This window comes from Chiloscyllium plagiosum, chromosome 28, assembly GCF_004010195.1.
Source record: "Chiloscyllium plagiosum isolate BGI_BamShark_2017 chromosome 28, ASM401019v2, whole genome shotgun sequence".
In the NCBI taxonomy this organism is placed as follows: domain Eukaryota; kingdom Metazoa; phylum Chordata; class Chondrichthyes; order Orectolobiformes; family Hemiscylliidae; genus Chiloscyllium; species Chiloscyllium plagiosum.
Genome location: NC_057737.1, coordinates 5,680,961 through 5,687,680, shown reverse-complemented (window position 1 = coordinate 5,687,680; position 6,720 = coordinate 5,680,961). Strand labels below are relative to the sequence as shown.

The 6,720-nt window shown below is 40.8% G+C and overlaps 1 long non-coding RNA gene across 3 annotated transcripts in view; it reads right to left on the bottom strand.

The window, feature by feature from the left end:
- Window positions 1-6,720, bottom strand: part of LOC122563903 — an 87,859-nt gene that overhangs the window by 52,618 nt on the left and 28,521 nt on the right. For 2 of the 3 annotated variants that reach the window (XR_006315770.1, XR_006315771.1), the window contains exon 3: window positions 581-859. This is a non-coding gene — a long non-coding RNA (uncharacterized LOC122563903). Of the gene's footprint in view, window positions 1-580; window positions 860-5,864; window positions 6,223-6,720 lie in introns of those variants that run through there. The other variant, XR_006315772.1, reaches the window with a different exon arrangement.

The following is a 6,720-nucleotide window of genomic DNA, read 5'->3' as shown; positions in this document are numbered from 1 at the left end:
CGCCCCTCCCCCAAGTCCCTCCTCCCTACCTTTTATCTTAGCCTGCTTGGCACACTCTCCTCATTCCTGAAGAAGGGCTCATGCCCAAAACGTCGATTCTCCTGCTCCTTGGATGCTGCCTGACCTGCGCTTTTCCCGCAACACATTTTCAGCTAGGAGTAACTACTTCCCTGTAACTCCGATCGATCACAGCCTCTGCCTCCCGCATGATCCGAAGTTCATCCAGCTCCCGCTCCAGTTCCCTAATCCTTGGAGGAGCGAGAGTTGGGTGCATTGCCTGCAGATGTATTTGGATGGGACACTATTGGCGTCTCTGATCTCAAACATCATACAGGAGGAACATTTCTCTCCCTGCACTGCCATCCCTGCTAGTCCAAGTCACAAAGTAAAAAAGAGACACTATCCCTGGTCTTTAAGGTTAGAGGAGGTGGTTGGGTGGAAGACCCTGCAAAGGTAGGGTCTCGGGTTGAGAGGACACTAACTTATATAGCAGGACAGAAATAAAAATAATAAAGTCCCTCCCTTCCCAGAAACCTCTGCTCTCTGACTTCAAATTTAAAAGTACAAATGAGTTACTCACCGCTCCTGGCAAGCTCCTGCCCTTCGAGTTGCAGCTGCCGCTGCCGTTGAAAGACAGAAATGGAGGACTCCCGCGCTCGCGGTATGTTGTAAAGACTCATATCAGTGACTCATCAGTCCCGGCAGGCCCCTGGTGCAAGCTCCCACCGTTCAAGTTTTTGCTGCCGCTGAAAAACAGAAATAGAGGACTCCAGCGCTCGTGGTAAGTTTTAAAGGCTCAAATCAGTGACTCACCGCAGGCCCCTGGTGCAAGCTCCCGCCCTTCGAGTTGCTGCTGCCGCTGAAAAACAGAAAACAGAAATTTTCCTTCAGTTCAATGCATTTTTTTATAAAACATTTTGAAAGCTATTGAGATTTTACAAATTTTATCATGATGATTTTATTTTAAATCAAATTGTCAAGCCATCTATTCAAACTCGTTCTTTTGCAGAACCTCCACACTGTGCTGCTGCCCACCTCCTACTGAGATTTCCCTACTTACTCCAATAAGTAGCTATTGAAAGCAAAACTTGGTGTCATATTCTTTCTACTCAGTAATTTTTCTCCCCTTCTCTCCCATTCTTCTTAATCTCTATTATTCTGCATTATAGATGATACTTCAAATGTGTTATGACACATTTCTTGAGCAGGGGTCAAGAAACTTGGGTCCAGGCCTCTTGGCTCAGATGTTGGGATATTTCCATTCTGCCACAACTGTAGCTATTCTGCATTATGATATTTTCCTAATCAACCTTAGTGACCACAATTCAGTTATGTTACTTAAACGACAGAAAAGGATTGGTATATACCGTAGGGCAAGAGTTATAGGTGGAGGAAAGACAATTATGATGCAATTAGGCAGGGAGGAAGTGGTCGAGAGAGGATGCTGTGGTTTACTAAAGAATCTCTTGTCAAGAGGAAGGAGGCGGCTGATGTTAGGATGAGACATGAAGGCTTAGTTAGGACACTTGAGAGTTACAGGTTAGCCAGGAAAGACTCAAGGAGAGAGCTAAGAAGAGCCAGGAGGGGACATGAGAAGTCATTTGATCAAGGAAAACCCTAGAGCGTTCTATAGTTATATAAGGAATAAAAGAATGACTACGGTAACATTAGGATCAATCAAGGATAGTTGTGGAAGTTGTGTGTGGTGTGAGGAGATGGGGAAGGGCTAAATGAATATTTTTTGTCAGTATGCACACTGGAAAAAGACAATGTTGTGGAGGAGAATACGGACATAGAGGGTATTAGACAAGATAGGATTGAGGTTCACAAAGAGGAAGTTTTAGCAATTCTGGAAAATGAAAATAGACGTGTCCCCTGGGCTGGATGGAATTTATCCTAGGATTCTCTGGGAAGCCAGGAAGGAGATTGCAGAGCCTTTGGTTTTGTGTCTTTATGTTGTCATTGTCTACAGGAATAGTGCCAGAAGACTGGAGGATAGTAAGTGTTGTCCCCATGTTCAAGAAGGGGAGTAGACACAGCCCTGGAAATTATGGACCTGTGAGCCTTACTTCGGTTGTGGGTAAAGTGTTGGAAAAGGTTATAAGAGATAGGATTTATAAGCATCTAGAAAAGTTGATTAGGGATAGTCAACACTGTTTTGTGAAGGGTAGGTTGTGCCTGACAAACCTTAGAATTCTTTGAGAACATGCCCAAACAGGTGGATGAGGAAAAAGCAGTTGATGTGGTGTATATGGATTTCAGTAAGGCGTTTGATAAGGTTCCCCACAGTAGGCTATTGCACAAAATATGGATGCATGAGATTGAGGGTGATTTAGCAGTTTAGATCAGAAATTAGCTGGCCGAAAGAAGACTGATTGGTCATCCTGGAGTTCAGTTACTAGTGGTGTACCACACTGATCTGTTTTGAGTCTACTGCTGTTCGTCATTTTTATAAATGACCTGGATGAGGGCGTAGAAGGCTGCGTTAGTGAATTTGCGGATGACACTAAGGTCAGTGGAGTTGTGGATAGTGCCGAAAGATGTTGCAGGTTACAGAGCGACCTAGACAAGCTGCAGAGATGGGCTAAGAGGTGGCAAATGGAGTTAAATGCAGAAATGTGAGAGGTGATTTGGAAGGAGCAACAGGAACAGAGTGTGTTGGACTAAATGTAAGATTCTTGGTAGTGTGGATGAGCAGAGAGATCTCAGTGTCCATGTACATAGATCCCTGAAAGTTGCCACTCAGGTTGATAAGGTTGTTAAGAAGGCGTACAGTGTGTTAGCTTTTATTGGTAGAGGGATTGAGTTTCGGAGCCACAACGTCATGCAGCAGCTGCACAAAACTCTGGTGCAGCTGTACTTGGAGTATTGCGTACAGTTCTGGTCACCACATTATAGGAAGGGTGTGGAAGCATTGGAAAGTGTGCAGAGGAGATTTACCAGGATGTTGCCTGGTATGGAGACAAGGTTTTATGAAGAAAGGTTGTGGCACTTGAGGCTGTTTTCTCTAGAGGGAAGAAGGTTAAGAGGTGATTTAATTGAAACATATAAGATAATCAGAGGGTTAGATAGGGTGGACAGTGAGAGCCTTTTTCTCCTTGGATGGTGATGGTGAGCATAAGGGGACATAGCTTTAAATTGAGAGGTAATAGATACAGGATAGATGTCAGAGGTAGTTTCTTTATTCAGTAGTAGGAGCATGGAATGCCTTGTCTGCAACACTAATAGACTCGCCAACTTTAAGGGCATTTAAATGGCCATTGGATAAACATATGGAGGAAAATGGAATAGTGTAGGTTAGATGGGCTTCAGATCGATTTCACAGGTTGGCACAACTTCGAGGGCCGAAGGGTCTCTACTGTGCTGCAATGTTGTATGTTTCATTTTTCTAATCAGAGATGTTTTCTGCTATGAGATGAAATGACACTCTTCTACAGCAGAGATCAGAACTCTGGCCTTTTTGGTTCAGAGGTAGGGATACTACCACTGCACAACACGAGCACTCCCCTCCCGCCACCAAATCCCCCAGGACCTTTTAGATCTTCAGAATTATGCTCTTCCAACTGAGCTATTTCAACTTTTTTTTTAAACTATTAACCATCACTGGTAATCACATTATGCAGCCAATTAGGAATTTACATGCAAAACCCATTATGAACAATACAAGACACCAAAAGTGAGACTGGAATTGGTAGGGTGAGTGGGAAAGTGCAAAATGAAAGTGGGGTTGGTTTGAGAAATAAAGCACTGTATCATCAGTATCTAAAGGCATTGAGAGCATTGCTGGATAACTGGGCATGAAAAGATGATACTTTAATCAACCTATTCAGTCTTGATATGATACACATCTGGCTCAGGTAGGATTTGAACTGGCTCAGGGGTAAGGAATGGCTGCAGTGCCATAAGGACATTCTTCTGTGATATAGATATTTTCTAATTAACCTGTTCAGAAATGTGGTGGTACTCCTCTGGAGCAGATGGGAGTTGAACTAGGGCCTCCTGGCTTGGAGGTATAGACACTACCACTGCACCACAAGCATATCCTTATTTCTTTTTTCCCTTTTTCATGTTTTTATACCCAGGAATGCTATTAAGCACAATTGAGAAATTTTCCATCCAATAACATTATTTTTAATTTTCTTTTGCTTTTGATTATCACTAGGAAGAGACTATCCTTATTTTTAATTTGGCAGTCAATGAGATTTATTAAGTGAATCTTCTGTTTTAGATGGATTGAATAGGAACCCTGACCTATGCCTTGCTAATCCCAAAATGCACAGATACTTTCCCCAAGAGACCAGATGCAGCTTTTTCACAATGAAAAAATACATGAATTCCTGTTGATATGACAGGTGCTAACGGTTAAGAGGTTCTGAATATCAGGGAAGAATCCTAATAATTTCCAATATCAATTATCATCTTATGGGAGCTAACAACAATTGAACGTTTGAATACTGTATTTGAATTGTGCAAGATTCTGATCTCTGAGCAACATGATAATCATCAGTTCCAAGTACACAGAAATTTACAGTGGACCACATCAGCAGTGGAACAAGTTTAGGCTAAAAACTAAATTCCTGGTCCTGCAGGAAATGATAACTTGTCAAGTTCATGCAAATTCATTTTCTGCAAATTTAGATGTAACATGTTCATCAAGTTTAAAACAGGCAAGCATTCCTTATTTTGAAATGGTGGTTACTGGAAAAAACAGCTGAGTTTGCTTCTCAGCTTAGCCTGGTCACTGAAATTGAACAGATTCCTGTTTTGACCTAATGTTCACAAATGTTCCTTTTTAACTGGAGATCACAACAAGAACTCAAATTTCTCCCTCTAAACTCCCCCAACCTCTCCTTACCCAACTTCCTTATTAACAGATTCCAAGCCCAAATGTAGTAGTCAAACTCTCTCAGACTCTGCGTTAAATGTTAGAACTTTGGTCCATAGGATCAGGGCCCATACTGTCCAGTCTATTTAACAATTGATTTATCAGTAAGCATCTGTAACATCAGGGGTAACACACATTTTACGGTTCAGGGGTGAGTGCCAAATCCCTTAATTACACCGACAAACCTCACTCCCCATCCAAGTAATGTGAAGAAACGGCAGGAATTTGGATCTAAAAGATAGAGCAGATCTGATTGGCTACCTTTTGAACTATTCCAATAACTGCAACAATCACTAAATTCCTTAATTAATAATTATACTCAGTAGCATTGGGACAATGGATTTCAGTTACAAATGAGGAAATTCATTTGACTCACCTGAGTTCTCACTGTGGAAACTTTCTACAGTAACAACAGCTGCTTGTTTCTTAAATCCTGTATCACTTTTATACCAATATCACCATTATCACTTTTACAGGATCTTGGTTGGGGGAAGCTATTTAGCTGCTAATAAAGAACTTATATTTCATGTGTTGTAATTTCATTATATTATATAGCACTTGGTAGCCAAAACATACTTGTGTAGTCACTGCTGTAACACTTTATAATTGACAGGAAGTAAGCACTGATAATCAAGCCCCACTTTTCCACCAATTGCACCATTAATGGAAATGTTTGATTCAATTACCAAAATGATCAATTGCTTCTGTCTTGTACTGTTATCCAGAATAAAAGAAATGTTCATCAGGCTTCTTTAATGAACTCTAGTAATGGCTTATTATGTACGACACTTATTCTTTAAACAGATGGCATGGCAGGTGGGACTAGATTGGGTTGGGATATCTGGTCGGCAAGGACGGGTTGGACCGAAGGGTCTGTTTCCATGCTGTACATCTCTATGACTATGACTGTATAACTAATTAACACAGACTATTATCTGGAATTAAAACTGTGTTTCTTTAATCCTACACACAGAATCTCACAAAACAAAAAGACATGTCTCAACAGAGCTGCTGTGAAACTTTTTTAAAGGGGTAAAAATAAATTCTGTGGCCTAAGGACTTGGAAATGAAATGTAATGTCTTCTTGTATCCACTGAATTTTCTGTTGACAAAGCCAAATTACTGACAATAATTGATTGATGGTAGATGTTGAGTTTTCATTGTGGTTAACTTGTATTTAAATCTTTGCAGATTGGACACAGTCCACCTCTCATTTTTAAACCAGAAACATTATTCGGAAACTCCATCAGATTCCTAAGAACTTCTACCATGGAAAGGATTTCAATAGAGTCTCGCAGTAGCTGGGCTGTCTTTTTTTGTGACACTGACTTCTGCGTCTGTAAAACAGAATCCCAAGACAGAAAAGGTTGTTAAGTGACCATTAGCATAAGACTATACATCTGTCGGACAGGACCCAATGAGCTAATGTCTCATTCAAAATTCAGCACTTACAATTGTACTGCATTCACATTAGTGTTTTAAGAATGTCAATTTCTTTGGTATTCTGAATCTATAGTCCCTCCATATCATTACCCAACAAATGTTTACCTCAATTTCAATGTGGCAATTTTCAGTTGCCTTGTCACCCCATCTCTCTCTCAGAGGCTTCCTCCTTCCACCATGGTCTGTGGTATAGTGTTGCTTTATTATTGTTCCCATGAAGTACGTTAGGATATTTTATTACATTAGTTATTATATAACTATTGGTGTTGTTGAAAAAGATTTTCACTGCCCTTTCTACAAAGAAGATCCTTCGCTTACTGCATCCAAACCTACAACCACTTCCATCTAGGGCATAGGCAGCAAATACATGGGAACACCAATACCTGCATGTT